General features: G+C 46.9%; 1 protein-coding gene and 3 long non-coding RNA genes across 10 annotated transcripts in view; 2 read left to right on the forward strand and 2 right to left on the reverse strand.

The window, feature by feature from the left end:
* LOC127924091 (uncharacterized) overlaps positions 1 to 358 on the reverse strand; it is a 1,414-nt gene extending 1,056 nt beyond the window's left edge. Inside the window, exons 1-2 of the long non-coding RNA XR_008116724.1 lie at positions 286 to 358; positions 1 to 85 (exon numbers count right to left, since the gene is read on the reverse strand). The exon at positions 1 to 85 is cut by the window's left edge and continues 39 nt beyond it. This is a non-coding gene — a long non-coding RNA (uncharacterized LOC127924091). The remainder of the gene's footprint in view (positions 86 to 285) is intronic.
* LOC127924087 (uncharacterized) overlaps positions 1 to 5,282 on the reverse strand; it is a 6,791-nt gene extending 1,509 nt beyond the window's left edge. The window contains exons 1-5 of one of the 7 annotated variants that reach the window (XR_008116713.1): positions 4,984 to 5,280; positions 4,617 to 4,738; positions 3,480 to 3,929; positions 2,716 to 2,881; positions 1,985 to 2,026 (exon numbers count right to left, since the gene is read on the reverse strand). This is a non-coding gene — a long non-coding RNA (uncharacterized LOC127924087). Of the gene's footprint in view, positions 1 to 705; positions 1,097 to 1,984; positions 2,027 to 2,352; positions 2,635 to 2,675; positions 2,882 to 3,479; positions 3,930 to 4,616; positions 4,739 to 4,941 lie in introns of those variants that run through there. The other 6 variants (XR_008116709.1, XR_008116714.1, XR_008116707.1 and 3 more) reach the window with 6 other exon arrangements.
* Positions 1 to 17,500, forward strand: part of kif13a (kinesin family member 13A) — a gene marked incomplete at its 3' end in the record, with an annotated part of 187,188 nt that overhangs the window by 23,343 nt on the left and 146,345 nt on the right. The gene's annotated exons all lie outside the window — the stretch shown is intronic.
* LOC127924086 (uncharacterized) lies at positions 12,795 to 14,060 on the forward strand. Its single transcript, XR_008116706.1, has 3 exons — positions 12,795 to 13,009; positions 13,065 to 13,559; positions 13,615 to 14,060. It is a non-coding gene; the product is annotated as an uncharacterized LOC127924086 (long non-coding RNA).

Here is a 17,500-nt window from a genome sequence, read left to right on the forward strand (position 1 = left end):
CACCTTTCCCCTGTCTCTCTCCCTCTGATAGTACCAATAATCCACCTTTCCCCTGTCTCTCCCTCTGATAGTACCAATAATCCACCTTTCCCCTGTCTCTCCCTCTGATAGTACCAATAATCCACCTTTCCCCTCTCTCTCCCTCTGATAGTACCAATAATCCACCTTTCCCCTGTCTCTCCCTCTGATAGTACCAATAATCCACCTTTCCCCTGTCTCTCCCTCTGATAGTACCAATAATCCACCTTTCCCCTCTCTCTCCCTCTGATAGTACCAATAATCCACCTTTCCCCTGTCTCTCTCCCTCTCTGATAGTACCAATAATCCACCTTTCCCCTGTCTCTCCCTCTGATAGTACCAATAATCCACCTTTCCCTGTCTCTCCTCTGATAGTATCAATAATCCACCTTTCCCCTGTCTCTCCCTCTGATAGTACCAATAATCCACCTTTCCCCTGTCTCTCCCTCTGATAGTACCAATAATCCACCTTTCCCTGTCTCTCCCTCTGATAGTACCAATAATCCACCTTTCCCCTGTCTCTCCCTCTGATAGTACCAATAATCCACCTTTCCCTGTCTCTCTCCCTCTGATAGTACCAATAATCCACCTTTCCCCTGTCTCTCCCTCTGATAGTACCAATAATCCACCTTTCCCTGTCTCTCCTCTGATAGTACCAATAATCCACCTTTTTCCCTGTCTCTCTCCCTCTGATAGTACCAATAATCCACCTTTCCCCTGTCTCTCCCTCTGATAGTACCAATAATCCACCTTTCCCCTGTCTCTCCCTCTGATAGTACCAATAATCCACCTTTCCCCTCCCTCTCTCCCTCTGATAGTACCAATAATCCACCTTTCCCCTCCCTCTCTCCCTCTGATAGTACCAATAATCCACCTTTCCCCTGTCTCTCCCTCTGATAGTACCAATAATCCACCTTTCCCCTGTCTCTCCCTCTCTGATAGTATCAATAATCCACCTTTCCCCTGTCTCTCCCTCTGATAGTACCAATAATCCACCTTTCCCCTGTCTCTCTCCCTCTGATAGTATCAATAATCCACCTTTCCCCTGTCTCTCCCTCTGATAGTACCAATAATCCACCTTTCCCTCTCTCTCTCCCTCTGATAGTACCAATAATCCACCTTTCCCCTGTCTCTCCCTCTGATAGTACCAATAATCCACCTTTCCCCTCCTCTCTCCCTCTGATAGTACCAATAATCCACCTTTCCCTGTCTCTCCCTCTGATAGTACCAATAATCCACCTTTCCCCTCCCTCTCTCCCTCTGATAGTACCAATAATCCACATTTCCCCTGTCTCTCCCTCTGATAGTACCAATAATCCACATTTCCCCTGTCTCTCCCTCTGATAGTACCAATAATCCACCTTTCCCCTGTCTCTCCCTCTGATAGTACCAATAATCCACCTTTCCCCTGTCTCTCCCTCTGATAGTACCAATAATCCACCTTTCCCCTGTCTCTCCCTCTGATAGTACCAATAATCCACCTTTCCCCTGTCTCTCCCTCTGATAGTACCAATAATCCACCTTTCCCCTGTCTCTCTCCCTCTGATAGTACCAATAATCCACCTTTCCCCTGTCTCTCTCCCTCTGATAGTACCAATAATCCACCTTTCCCCTGTCTCTCTCCCTCTGATAGTACCAATAATCCACCTTTCCCCTGTCTCTCCCTCTGATAGTACCAATAATCCACCTTTCCCCTGTCTCTCCCTCTGATAGTACCAATAATCCACCTTTCCCCTCCCTCTCTCCCTCTGATAGTACCAATAATCCACCTTTCCCCTGTCTCTCCCTCTGATAGTACCAATAATCCACCTTTCCCCTGTCTCTCCCTCTGATAGTACCAATAATCCACCTTTCCCTGTCTCTCCCTCTGATAGTACCAATAATCCACCTTTCCCTGTCTCTCCCTCTGATAGTACCAATAATCCACCTTTCCCTGTCTCTCCCTCTGATAGTACCAATAATCCACCTTTCCCCTGTCTCTCCCTCTCTGATAGTACCAATAATCCACCTTTCCCCTGTCTCTCTCCCTCTGATAGTACCAATAATCCACCTTTCCCCTCCCTCTCTCCCTCTGATAGTACCAATAATCCACCTTTCCCCTGTCTCTCCCTCTGATAGTACCAATAATCCACCTTTCCCCTGTCTCTCCCTCTGATAGTACCAATAATCCACCTTTCCCCTCCCTCTCTCCCTCTGATAGTACCAATAATCCACCTTTCCCCTCTCTCTCCCTCTGATAGTACCAATAATCCACCTTTCCCCTGTCTCTCCCTCTGATAGTACCAATAATCCACCTTTCCCCTGTCTCTCCCTCTGATAGTACCAATAATCCACCTTTCCCCTGTCTCTCCCTCTGATAGTACCAATAATCCACCTTTCCCCTGTCTCTCCCTCTGATAGTATCAATAATCCACCTTTCCCCTGTCTCTCCCTCTGATAGTACCAATAATCCACCTTTCCCCTGTCTCTCCCTCTGATAGTACCAATAATCCACCTTTCCCCTGTCTCTCCCTCTGATAGTACCAATAATCCACCTTTCCCCTGTCTCTCCCTCTGATAGTACCAATAATCCACCTTTCCCCTGTCTCTCTCCCTCTGATAGTACCAATAATCCACCTTTCCCCTGTCTCTCTCCTCTGATAGTACCAATAATCCACCTTTCCCCTGTCTCTCCCTCTGATAGTACCAATAATCCACCTTTCCCCTGTCTCTCTCCCTCTGATAGTACCAATAATCCACCTTTCCCCTGTCTCTCCCTCTGATAGTACCAATAATCCACCTTTCCCCTGTCTCTCTCCCTCTGATAGTATCAATAATCCACCTTTCCCCTGTCTCTCTCCCTCTGATAGTACCAATAATCCACCTTTCCCCTGTCTCTCCCTCTGATAGTACCAATAATCCACCTTTCCCCTGTCTCTCCCTCTGATAGTACCAATAATCCACCTTTCCCCTGTCTCTCCCTCTGATAGTACCAATAATCCACCTTTCCCCTGTCTCTCCCTCTGATAGTACCAATAATCCACCTTTCCCCTCCCTCTCTCCCTCTGATAGTACCAATAATCCACCTTTCCCCTGTCTCTCCCTCTGATAGTACCAATAATCCACCTTTCCCTCTCTCCCTCTGATAGTACCAATAATCCACCTTTCCCCTGTCTCTCCCTCTGATAGTACCAATAATCCACATTTCCCCTCCCTCTCTCCCTCTGATAGTACCAATAATCCACATTTCCCTGTCTCTCCCTCTGATAGTACCAATAATCCACCTTTCCCCTGTCTCTCCCTCTGATAGTACCAATAATCCACCTTTCCCCTGTCTCTCCCTCTGATAGTACCAATAATCCACCTTTCCCCTGTCTCTCCCTCTGATAGTACCAATAATCCACCTTTCCCTGTCTCTCCCTCTGATAGTACCAATAATCCACCTTTCCCTGTCTCTCCCTCTGATAGTACCAATAATCCACCTTTCCCCTGTCTCTCTCCCTCTGATAGTACCAATAATCCACCTTTCCCCTGTCTCTCTCCCTCTGATAGTACCAATAATCCACCTTTCCCCTGTCTCTCTCCCTCTGATAGTACCAATAATCCACCTTTCCCCTGTCTCTCCCTCTGATAGTATCAATAATCCACCTTTCCCCTGTCTCTCTCCCTCTGATAGTACCAATAATCCACCTTTCCCCTCTCTCTCCCTCTGATAGTACCAATAATCCACCTTTCCCCTGTCTCTCCCTCTGATAGTACCAATAATCCACCTTTCCCCTGTCTCTCCCTCTGATAGTACCAATAATCCACCTTTCCCCTGTCTCTCCCTCTGATAGTACCAATAATCCACCTTTCCCCTGTCTCTCTCCCTCTGATAGTATCAATAATCCACCTTTCCCCTGTCTCTCCCTCTGATAGTACCAATAATCCACCTTTCCCCTGTCTCTCCCTCTGATAGTACCAATAATCCACCTTTCCCCTGTCTCTCCCTCTGATAGTACCAATAATCCACCTTTCCCCTGTCTCTCCCTCTGATAGTACCAATAATCCACCTTTCCCCTCCCTCTCTCCCTCTGATAGTACCAATAATCCACCTTTCCCCTGTCTCTCCCTCTGATAGTACCAATAATCCACCTTTCCCCTGTCTCTCTCCCTCTGATAGTACCAATAATCCACCTTCTCCCTGTCTCTCCCTCTGATAGTATCAATAATCCACCTTTCCCCTGTCTCTCCCTTTGATAGTACCAATAATCCACCTTTCCCCTGTCTCTCCCTCTGATAGTACCAATAATCCACCTTTCCCCTGTCTCTCCCTCTGATAGTACCAATAATCCACCTTTCCCTCTTTCCCTCTCTCCCTCTGATAGTACCAATAATCCACCTTTCCCTGTCTCTCCCTCTGATAGTACCAATAATCCACCTTTCCCCTGTCTCTCTCCCTCTGATAGTATCAATAATCCACCTTTCCCCTGTCTCTCTCTCTGATAGTACCAATAATCCACCTTTCCCTGTCTCTCCTCTGATAGTACCAATAATCCACCTTTCCCCTGTCTCTCCCTCTGATAGTACCAATAATCCACCTTTCCCTGTCTCTCCCTCTGATAGTACCAATAATCCACCTTTCCCCTGTTTCTCCCTCTGATAGTATCAATAATCCACCTTTCCCCTGTCTCTCTCCCTCTGATAGTATCAATAATCCACCTTTCCCCTGTCTCTCCCTCTGATAGTACCAATAATCCACCTTTCCCCTCTCTCTCTCCCTCTGATAGTACCAATAATCCACCTTTCCCCTGTCTCTCCCTCTGATAGTACCAATAATCCACCTTTCCCCTGTCTCTCTCCCTCTGATAGTACCAATAATCCACCTTTCCCTGTCTCTCCCTCTGATAGTACCAATAATCCACCTTTCCCCTGTCTCTCCCTCTGATAGTACCAATAATCCACCTTTCCCCTGTCTCTCTCCCTCTGATAGTACCAATAATCCACCTTTCCCCTGTCTCTCTCCCTCTGATAGTACCAATAATCCACCTTTCCCCTGTCTCTCCCTCTGATAGTACCAATAATCCACCTTTCCCCTGTCTCTCCCTCTGATAGTACCAATAATCCACCTTTCCCCTGTCTCTCCCTCTGATAGTACCAATAATCCACCTTTCCCCTGTCTCTCCCTCTGATAGTACCAATAATCCACCTTTCCCCTGTCTCTCCCTCTGATAGTATCAATAATCCACCTTTCCCCTGTCTCTCTCCCTCTCTGATAGTACCAATAATCCACCTTTCCCCTGTCTCACCTTTCCCCTCCCTCTGATGATAGTACCAATAATCCACCTTTCCCCTCCCTCTCTCCCTCTGATAGTACCAATAATCCACCTTTCCCCTGTCTCTCTCCCTCTGATAGTACCAATAATCCACCTTTCCCTGTCTCTCTCCCTCTGATAGGTACCAATAATCCACCTTTCCCCTGTCTCTCTACCTCTGATGGTACCAATAATCCACCTTTCCCTGTCTCTCCCTCTGATAGTACCAATAATCCACCTTTCCCCTGTCTCTCCCTCTGATAGTACCAATAATCCACCTTTCCCCTCCCTCTCTCCCTCTCTGATAGTACCAATAATCCACCTTTCCCCTCCCTCTCTCCCTTTCTGATAGTACCAATAATCCACAGTAATAGTGGACAGGGAGGGTCAGAGAGGGGCGTGGTCTGGCAGTAATAGTGGACAGAGAGGGGCGTGGTCTGGCAGTAATAGTGGACAGGGAGGGTCAGAGAGGGGCGTGGTCTGGCAGTAATAGTGGACAGAGAGGGGCGTGGTCTGGCAGTAATAGTGGACAGGGAGGGTCAGAGAGGGGCGTGGTCTGGCAGTACATATTGTCACTCCATTGCAATGGGGAGGAAACAGTGTTATAATTAACAGATTGATGATCTAATCTCCAAGGACAGAAAGGGAGTTGGTAAAAGCACAAACATGCTAGCTTTTATTTTTATTTATTTTATTTAACCTTTATTTCACCTTTATTTATCGAGGCAAGTTAGTTAAGAACAAATTCTTATTTACAATGACAGCCTACCAACAGGCTTCCTGTGGGGATGGGGGCTGGATTAAAAATAATACAAAAATATAAATATATATAAATATAGGACAAAACACACATCATGAAAAGAGAGACAACACAAAGTGCAAGAAGGTAGAGACAACAATACATCAGGCAAAGCAGCCACAACTGTCAGTAAGAGTGGCCATGATTGAGTCTTTGAATGAAGAGATGGAGATAAAACTGTCCAGTTTGAGTGTTTGTTGCAGCTCGTTCCAGTCGCTAGCTGCAGCGAACTGAAAAGACAAGTGACCCAGGGATGTGTGTGCTATGGGGACCTTTAACAGAATGTGACTGGCAGAACGGGTGTTATATGTGGAGGATGAGGGCTGCAGTAGATATCTCAGATAGAGGAGAGTGAGGCCTAAGAGGGTTTTATAAATAAGCATCAACCAGTGGGTTTTGCGACGGGTATAGAGATGACCAGTTTACAGAGGAGTTGGTGGCAAATCTGATGGCTGAATGGTAAAGAACATCTAGCCGCTCGAGAGCACCCTCACCTGCCGATCTATAAATTACGTCTCTATAATCTAGCATGGGTTGGATGGTCATCTGAATCAGGGTTAGTTTGGCAGCTGGGGTGAAAGAGGAGCGATTACGATAGAGGAAACCAAGTCTAGAATTAACTTTAGCCTTCAGCTTTGATATACGCTGAGAGAAGGACAGTGTACTGTCTAGCCATACTCCCAAGTACTTGTATGAGGTGACAATATCAAGCTCTAAACCCTCAGACGTAGTAATGACACCTGTGGGGAGAGCGGCATTCTTCTTACCAAACCCATTACCTTTGTTTTGGAGGTGTTCAGAACAAGGTTAATGTTGGAGAAAGCTTGTTGGACACTAAGAAAGCTTTGTTGTAGAGCGTTTAACACAAAATCCAGGGAGGGACCAGCTGAGTATAAGAATGTATCATCTGTATATAAATGGATGAGAGAGATTCCTACTGCCTGAGCTATGTTGTTGATGTAAATTGAGGAGAGTGTTGGGCCTAGGATCGAGCCTTGGGGTACTCCCTTGGTGAGAGGCAGTGGCTGAGACAGCAGATGTTCTGACTTTATACACTTCACATCTTTGAGCGAGGTAGTTAGCAAACCAGGCCAAAGACAACCAATACTCCTTAGCCGGCCCACAAGAATGGAATGGTCTACCGTATCAAAAGCTTTGGCCAAGTCAATAAAATATCAGCACAACATTGCTTAGAATCAAGGGCAATGGTGAAATCATTGAGGACCTTTAAGGTTGCAGTGACACATCCACAACCTGATCGGAAACCAGATTACATACCAGAGAGAATGCTGTAGACATCAAGAACGTTTTTCTAATGCTTTTGATAAACAGAGCAAAATAGAAATAGGCCTATAACAGTTAGGATCAGCTTGATCTCCCCATTTAAATAAAGGAGGAGCCGTGGCTGCCTTCCAAGCAATGGGAACCTCCCCAGGGAGGAGAGACAGGTTAAAAAGGTCGCAGATAGGCTAGGCGATGATAGGGGCAGATCATAGCTATCTGTCTGTTACTTGGCATAACTGCACTGTTTTGTCTCTGCTGACACAACGTCGCTAATGTTGGTGTTAGACGTTGTTTATTGTGGTAACCTGCTGGTGTAACAGGCCTGTGTAGTTGTAGGGTCCTAATGTGAAGTGTTCACTGCTCAGGGCGCTGCTCTTTGTTAGGCCTGCTGTGGGATCCTGTGCTGTTTGGCTTTTCTATTGGAACTTTGACTCAGCTCCGACCTCCTTGTCTGGGTTCTATGTTTATCAGCTGCCTGGCAACAGCTTCAGCAGCCAGGATACAGCAGAGTTCTGTAATTATGAGAACCAAGTCAGGAGCCTAACCGACCCAACACCATATAAAACAGTCAAATGCCAGAGAGAAACACCCTCGTCTCTTTTCTGCCCTTTTCAGCTTTTTCACAGAGGGCTCATTTTAAACATGAACTATGACTGTGCAGAGAAATAGCCCTCCTGAGCTTATTTTGGTCACAACCCAAGTGACGCCGCGTTCCCCACACAGAACTCTAGGGCTCTGGTCAAAAGTAGTGCACTATATAGGGAATAGGGTTCCGTTTTGGGATGCAGACTTTGTTTTGGGCAGGATTCTGCCTGCAGGATTGGTTATGAATCACAGTTGCATATCTTCCATCTGATCAAAACATGTTGATCTATGGTGACTCACCTCCAAAACACCTCATTCCCCCCTGACTCCCCTGGGGTTGACATCTCTACGGTGACTCACCTCCAAAACACCTCATTCCCCCCTGACTCCCCTGAGGTTGACATCTCTACGGTGACTCACCTCCAAAACACCTCATTCCCCCCTGACTCCCCTGGGGTTGACATCTCTATGGTGACTCACCTCCAAAACACCTCATTCCCCCCTGACTCCCCTGGGGTTGACATCTCTACGGTGACTCACCTCCAAAACACCTCATTCCCCCCTGACTCCCCTGGGGTTGACATCTCTATGGTGACTCACCTCCAAAACACCTCATTCGCTGGACAAAACATCTGAAATATCAGCTTGAAACAAGAGGACAGACATCTGCAACCCAACACACACACACACACACACACACACACACACACACACACACACACACACACACACACACACACACACACACACACACACACACACACACACACACACACACACACACACACACACACACACACACACACACACACACACACACACACACACACACACACACACACCTAATTGGTGGTGTAGAATCAGAGAATTAGAGCCTTGTTGACAGCCAAGCAGAGGGGAAAGTGTGTGTGGTTGACAGGAGGTTAAAAGGGGGCTGGAGGCATAGAAAATCTGGGGGTAGGGTATTTGTGGATAATAATCGGCTACAGATTGGGATGGGCATTACTACATCTGGGGGAAGGGCACACACACACACACACTGGGGGAGGGCTATGCCAGCTCTGGATGTGGTGTGCCAGGCCACAGTAACTCTCTGCCCATGGCGTGCTGCTTTCAGTTACAGTCGTTTGTGAGTAACTCTACGTGTGTGTGGGGGGGGGGACTCAGTCTGGGTTGTGGAAGGAAATGTACCAGGATTATGTCATAAAGCTGTAGAACATCAGAAACAGTCTGAGCCTCCCAGAGCTCTGTCATAAAGCTGTAGAACACCAGAGACAGTCTGAGCCTCCCAGAGCTCTGTCATAAAGCTGTAGAACACCAGAGACAGTCTGAGCCTCCCAGAGCTCTGTCATAAAGCTGTAGAACATCAGAGACAGTCTGAGCCTCCCAGAGCTCTGTCATAAAGCTGTAGAACATCAGAGACAGTCTGAGCCTCCCAGAGCTCTGTCATAAAGCTGTAGAACACCAGAGACAGTCTGAGCCTCCCAGAGGTCTGTCATAAAGCTGTAGAACACCAGAGACAGTCTGAGCCTCCCAGAGCTCTGTCATAAAGCTGTAGAACATCAGAGACAGTCTGAGCCTCCCAGAGCTCTGTCATAAAGCTGTAGAACACCAGAGACAGTCTGAGCCTCCCAGAGCTCTGTCATAAAGCTGTAGAACACCAGAGACAGTCTGAGCCTCCCAGAGGTCTGTCATAAAGCTGTAGAACACCAGAGACAGTCTGAGCCTCCCAGAGCTCTGTCATAAAGCTGTAGAACACCAGAGACAGTCTGAGCCTCCCAGAGGTCTGTCATAAAGCTGTAGAACACCAGAGACAGTCTGAGCCTCCCAGAGCTCTGCAACATGGTACTGCTGAATTTGAAACCAGGACACAAAGGCTGCATTCCCAATGGCTCCCTATTCCCTACATCCCCCTCTTGGTCCAGGTGTAAAGTAGTACACTGCACTACAACAGGTGATAGAAAAGGAGACGTGGAGACACACCACAGGTGTTATTTCATTTGATTTAAATGGAGCATATAGTTGGTCAAATACAGAAGTTATAACTTTGTCACCATTTAGACTGTAGTCAGGTTCTGGCAGCTGGTCAAAGACATAATATCTGCTGACAATCTGTCAGATTGGGAAATGGGAATGTGTGTTTCTATGTCCCTTTCTCTCTCTCTCTCTCTCTCTCTCTCTCTCTCTCTCTCTCTCTCTCTCTCTCTCTGTCTCTGTCTCTCTCTCTGTCTGTCTCTGTCTCTGTCTCTGTCTCTGTCTCTCTCTCTCTCTCTCTCTCTCTCTCTCTCTCTCTCTCTCTCTCTCTCTCTCTCTCTCTCCTCTCTCTCTCTCCCTGTCTCTCTCTCTGTCTCTCTTTCTCTCCCTCTCTTTCTCTCTCTCTCTTTGGGCAGGTGGGCCACTCAGTGATCATTTAATCTGGGCTGTTGTCTGCAGGGGCATAAATCAGAGTAGAGCTCTGTGTGCCATAATAACACACTGGCCTTAATCCTAAACACATAACCACAGGGGACCTCCTCTCCTCTCCTCTCCTCTCCTCTCCTCTCCTCTCCTCCTCCTCTCCTCTCCTCTCCTCTCCTCTCCTCTCCTCTCCTCTCCTCTCTCTCCTCTCCTCTCCTCTCCCTCCCTCCTCTCCTCTCCTCTCCTCTCCTCTCCTCTCCTCTCCTACTCCTCTCCTCTCCTCTCCTCTCCTCTCCTCTCCCCTCCTCTCCTCTCCTCTACTAGATCTTTGTTTCTGGACATTTTGAGCCTGTAATTGAACCCACAAATGCTGAAGCTCCAGACACTCAACTAGTCTAAAGGCCAGTTTTATTGCTTCTTTAATCAGTACAACAGTTTTCAGCTGTGCTAACATAATTGCAAAATGATTTACCACTGATAAATTAGCCTTTTAAAATGATAAACTTGGATTAGCTAACACAATGTGTGTAACGATCGTCTGTGGTGGAAGAAGGTGAGGACCAAAGCACAGCGTGGTAAGTGTTCATATTTTTAATAAAACAACTGAACAAAACGACAAACAAACAGTCCTGTAAGGTGATGAAAAACACTGAACAGAAAATAAAAGGCTACCTAAGTATGATTCTCAATCAAAGACAACTGTTTTAAATATTTATTTTTTTAATATATATTTTTTACCTTTATTTAACCAGGTAAGTCAGTTAAGAACACATTCTTATTTTCAATGACGGCCTGGGAACAGTGGGTTAACTGCCTGTTCAGGGGCAGAATGACAGATTTGCACCTTGTCAGCTCAGGGGTTTGAACTCGCAACCTTCCGGTTACTAGTCCAACGCTCTAACCACTAGGCTACGCTGCCGCTACCTGCCTCTGATTGAGAACCATACCAGGCCAAACACATAAACACAACATAGAAAACGGAACATAGATAACCCACCCCAACTCCCACCCTGACCATACTAAAACAAAGACATATCATCCACCATGTGTCGTTATAACTAGTGATTATGATTGATTCAGTTTAATGCTAGCTAGCAACTTACCTTGGCTTCTTACTGCATTCGCGTAACAGGCAGGCTCCTTGTGAGGCAGGTGGTTAGAGCGTTGGACTAGTTAACCGTAAGGTTGCAAGATTGAATCCCTGAGCTGACAAGGTACAAAGCTGTCGTTCTGCCCCTGAACAGGCAGTTAACCCACTGTTACTAGGCCGTCATTGTAAATAAGAATTTGTTCTTAACTGACTTGCCTTGTTAAATAAAGGTTAAATAAAGGTTAAATAAAGGTTAAATAAAGGTGTAAAAAAAAAATAATATGCAAAATCTGCATTGTTATGAAAACTTGAAATCGTCCATTCCGATTAATCGGTCGACCTCTAGTTGACAGCTCCAGCCCAGACAGACAGATGTTACTATGTTGACAGCTCCAGCCAGACAGACAGATGTTACTATGTTGACAGCTCCAGCCCAGACAGACAGATGTTACTATGTTGACAGCTCCAGCCCAGACAGACAGATGTTACTATGTTGACAGCTCCAGCCCAGACAGACAGATGTTACTATGTTGACAGCTCCAGCCCAGACAGACAGATGTTACTATGTTGACAGCTCCAGCCCAGACAGACAGATGTTACTATGTTGACAGCTCCAGCCCAGACAGACAGATGTTACTATGTTGACAGCTCCAGCCCAGACAGACAGATGTTACTATGTTGACAGCTCCAGCCCAGACAGACAGATGTTACTATGTTGACAGCTCCAGCCCAGACAGACAGATGTTACTATGTTGACAGCTCCAGCCCAGACAGACAGATGTTACTATGTTGACAGCTCCAGCCCAGACAGACAGATGTTACTATGTTGACAGCTCCAGCCCAGACAGACAGATGTTACTATGTTGACAGCTCCAGCCCAGACAGACAGATGTTACTATGTTGACAGCTCCAGCCCAGACAGACAGATGTTACTATGTTGACAGCTCCAGCCCAGACAGACAGATGTTACTATGTTGACAGCTCCAGTCAGTTGGTTTTTGTTGTTGCTGTGTTTTTAGTGTCAGTACTCATCGTTCTATCTGCCCTCAGTAGAAACCACACACCCATTGAGCAGTATGGTCTGATACAGCACCAAGCCTTCTATTATGAGGTCTGCCAACCTGACTGACTAGTCCACCTGGTTGAGTCCATGTAGCTGGCTACACTCCAGCCGTGGTGGCTGCCAGCTCTGCTGTGTTGCTCACTGAAGGTGATGCCCACCTGTGTGGCACTGCCAGGATTTATCTTGTCTCCCCCTCTCTCTCCACTCTCTCGTCACCCCCCCTCTCCATCTCTGTCACTCTCTCTCTGTTTCTCTCTCTTCTGGAGGGCTATGCTGATTGGCCACCCGTGTGTGCCAACTGTAGGGTCACTGAGGGGTCGAGGCGATGCCTGCAGGTGACTGTCAGCTGGGGAATGTTATTACTGTAGTGGAGCATGTCTCTGCTGCCAGGTAGACTGTCCATGGGGAATGTTATTACTGTAGTGGAGCATGTCTCTGCTGCCAGGTAGACTGTCCATGGGGAATGTTATTACTGTAGTGGAGCATGTCTCTGCTGCCAGGTAGACTGGCCATGGGGAATGTTATTACTGTAGTGGAGCATGTCTCTGCTGCCAGGTAGACTGTCCATGGGGAATGTTATTACTGTAGTGGAGCATGTCTCTGCTGCCAGGTAGACTGTCCATGGGGAATGTTATTACTGTAGTGGAGCATGTCTCTGCTGCCAGGTAGACTGTCCATGGGGAATGTTATTACTGTAGTGGAGCATGTCTCTGCTGCCAGGTAGACTGTCCATGGGGAATGTTATTACTGTAGTGGAGCATGTCTCTGCTGCCAGGTAGACTGTCCATGGGGAATGTTATTACTGTAGTGGAGCATGTCTCTGCTGCCAGGTAGACTGTCCATGGGGAATGTTATTACTGTAGTGGAGCATGTCTCTGCTGCCAGGTAGACTGTCCATGGGGAATGTTATTACTGTAGTGGAGCATGTCTCTGCTGCCAGGTAGACTGTCCATGGGGAATGTTATTACTGTAGTGGAGCATGTCTCTGCTGCCAGGTAGACTGTCCATGGGGAATGTTATTACTGTAGTGGAGCATGTCTCTGCTGCCAGGTAGACTGTCCCTGGGGAATGTTATTACTGTAGTGGAGCATGTCTCTGCTGCCAGGTAGACTGTCCATGGGGAATGTTATTACTGTAGTGGAGCATGTCTCTGCTGCCAGGTAGACTGTCCATGGGGAATGTTATTACTGTAGTGGAGCATGTCTCTGCTGCCAGGTAGACTGTCCATGGGGAATGTTATTACTGTAGTGGAGCATGTCTCTGCTGCCAGGTAGACTGTCCATGGGGAATGTTATTACTGTAGTGGAGCATGTCTCTGCTGCCAGGTAGACTGTCCATGGGGAATGTTATTACTGTAGTGGAGCATGTCTCTGCTGCCAGGTAGACTGTCCATGGGGAATGTTATTACTGTAGTGGAGCATGTCTCTGCTGCCAGGTAGACTGTCCATGGGGAATGTTATTACTGTAGTGGAGCATGTCTCTGCTGCCAGGTAGACTGTCCATGGGGAATGTTATTACTGTAGTGGAGCATGTCTCTGCTGCCAGGTAGACTGTCCATGGGACAGAGAGACATACTGTGCACGCTGACTCATGTCTGTTATTAGTAACAGTCTAGTAGGTCTAATAGTTTGTCTGTAGGGTCGTTCTTCAGCTATCACTGATGACAGAAAACAATCTCTTCACACCATGAAGCCTTGGTAAGAGCAGTTGTTTTTGCTGTGACGTTATCTCTCATCCCAGATACCAGCATCTTGTGAGATCAGCTGCCAAGGGAGAAACAGTAAGTCCTGTGTTTGTCATGTTTGTAGTGCATACTCAGGGAGAACAAGGTGTAGATTCACACGCAGGGCGCGGCAGATGTTATTAAGCCTTGGCAGGAATCGGGGTCACAAGCAGGAAATGGTCAAACACAGGTAGGAAGTCAAAAACAAACAATACCTCACAACCATACAAACAGAAAGAACTGAACTAAACAGGGAGCTGATGAGACCAGGTGAGAAACGAACACAGGTGAAAACAATAAAAAGAAATGAAAGGCAGGGCTACGTTCCAGAACACAAAGAAACAGGGCTACGTTCCAGAACACAAAGAGACAGGGCTACGTTCCAGAACACAAAGAAACAGGGCTACGTTCCAGAACACAAAGAAACAGGGCTACGTTCCAGAACACAAAGAAACAGGGCTACGTTCCAGAACACAAAGAAACAGGGCTACGTTCCAGAACACAAAGAAACAGGGCTACGTTCCAGAACACAAAGAAACAGGGCTACGTTCCAGAACACAAAGAAACAGGGCTACGTTCCAGAACACAAAGAAACAGGGCTACGTTCCAGAACAAACAAAGAAACAGGGCTACGTTCCAGAACACAAAGAAACAGGGCTACGTTCCAGAACACAAAGAAACAGAGCTACGTTCCAGAACACAAAGAAACAGGGCTACGTTCCAGAACACAAAGAAACAGGGCTACGTTCCAGAACACAAAGAAACAGGGCTACGTTCCAGAACACAAAGAAACAGGGCTACGTTCCAGAACACAAAGAAACAGGGCTACGTTCCAGATCACAAAGAAACAGGGCTACGTTCCAGAACACAAAGAAACAGGGCTCCGTTCCAGAACACAAAGAAACAGGGCTACGTTCCAGAACACAAAGAAACAGGGCTACGTTCCAGAACACAAAGAAACAGGGCTACGTTCCAGAACACAAAGAAACAGGGCTACGTTCCAGAACACAAAGAAACAGGGCTACGTTCCAGAACACAAAGAAACAGGGCTACGTTCCAGATCACAAAGAAACAGGGCTACGTTCCAGAACACAAAGAAACAGGGCTACGTTCCAGAACACAAAGAAACAGGGCTACGTTCCAGAACACAAAGAAACAGGGCTACGTTCCAGAACACAAAGAAACAGGGCTACGTTCCAGAACACAAAGAAACAGGGCTACGTTCCAGAACACAAAGAAACAGAGCTACGTTCCAGAACACAAAGAAACAGGGCTACGTTCCAGAACACAAAGAAACAGGGCTACGTTCCAGAACACAAAGAAACAGGGCTACGTTCCAGAACACAAAGAAACAGGGCTACGTTCCAGAACACAAAGAAACAGGGCTACGTTCCAGAACACAAAGAAACAGGGCTACGTTCCAGAACACAAAGAAACAGGGCTACGTTCCAGAACACAAAGAAACAGGGCTACGTTCCAGAACACAAAGAAACAGGGCTACGTTCCAGAACACAAAGAAACAGGGCTACGTTCCAGAACACAAAGAAACAGGGCTATGTTCCAGAACACAAAGAAACAGGGCTACGTTCCAGAACACAAAGAAACAGGGCTACGTTCCAGAACACAAAGAAACAGGGCTACGTTCCAGAACACAAAGAAACAGGGCTACGTTCCAGAACACAAAGAAACAGGGCTACGTTCCAGAACACAAAGAAACAGGGCTACGTTCCAGAACACAAAGAAACAGGGCTACGTTCCAGAACACAAAGAAACAGAGCTACGTTCCAGAACACAAAGAAACAGGGCTACGTTCCAGAACACAAAGAAACAGGGCTACGTTCAAGAACACAAAGAAACAGGGCTACGTTCCAGAACACAAAGAAACAGGGCTACGTTCCAGAACACAAAGAAACAGGGCTACGTTACAGAACACAAAGAAACAGGGCTACGTTCCAGAACACAAAGAAACAGGGCTACGTTCCAGAACACAAAGAAACAGGGCTACGTTCCAGATCACAAAGAGACAGGGCTACGTTCCAGAACACAAAGAAACAGGGCTACGTTCCAGAACACAAAGAAACAGAGCTACGTTCCAGAACACAAAGAAACAGAGCTACGTTCCAGAACACAAAGAAACAGGGCTACGTTCCAGAACACAAAGAAACAGGGCTACGTTCCAGAACACAAAGAAACAGAGCTACGTTCCAGAACACAAAGAAACAGGGCTACGTTCCAGAACACAAAGAAACAGGGCTACGTTCCAGAACACAAAGAAACAGAGCTACGTTCCAGAACACAAAGAAACAGGGCTACGTTCCAGAACACAAAGAGACAGGGCTACGTTCCAGAACACAAAGAAACAGGGCTACGTTCCAGAACACAAAGAGACAGGGCTACGTTCCAGAACACAAAGAAACAGGGCTACGTTCCAGAACACAAGGAGACAGGGCTCCGTTCCAGAACAGAAAGAAACAGGGCTACGTTCCAGAACACAAGGAGACAGGGCTCCGTTCCAGAACACAAAGAAACAGGGCTACGTTCCAGAACACAAGGAGACAGGGCTCCGTTCCAGAACAGAAAGAAACAGGGCTACGTTCCAGAACACAAGGAGACAGGGCTCCGTTCCAGAACACAAAGAAACAGGGCTACGTTCCAGAACACAAGGAGACAGGGCTCCGTTCCAGAACACAAAGAAACAGGGCTACGTTCCAGAACACAAAGAAACAGGGCTACGTTCCAGAACACAAAGAAACAGGGCTTCCTTATTGTCCTGATTGCTGGGTGTCACTGGACATATTCTGTGTAGTGGTAATCTACAGCCATCCTCTATCCTAACCTCCCTGGCAGGCACACACACACACAGAGCTGAGTCCAGCCTCCATCCCTTCCCCAGCCTCCCTGGTTAAGTCCCCAGGCTTTAGTCTAGTTTACCCAACAAAGTCAGTGGGACATTGAATCCTAAATCTCTTCCCTTCCTCACGCTCCACCGCCCCATTTATTAGGCCTTTCACAGCAGGCAGCACCAGAAACAACGCCTGCCTGGACCTCAATGAATGAGCGAAGGAGTGAATGAATGAACGAGAGGAATGAAAGAAGAAACATCACTACAGCAGTGATGTGTGAAGTGAATTATGAGGTAGTTGGATGGATGAGTGAATTTTTGAAATGTGGTTATGACATCATACCGGTATGTTGTAAACACCTGCTCTGTTGTGATGTCACTTAGTTTTCTATGTGGTTATGACATCGCTCTATACAGGTATGTTGT

The sequence above is a fragment of the Oncorhynchus keta genome, unplaced genomic scaffold (genome assembly GCF_023373465.1).
Source record: "Oncorhynchus keta strain PuntledgeMale-10-30-2019 unplaced genomic scaffold, Oket_V2 Un_contig_363_pilon_pilon, whole genome shotgun sequence".
Lineage (NCBI taxonomy): Eukaryota > Metazoa > Chordata > Actinopteri > Salmoniformes > Salmonidae > Oncorhynchus > Oncorhynchus keta.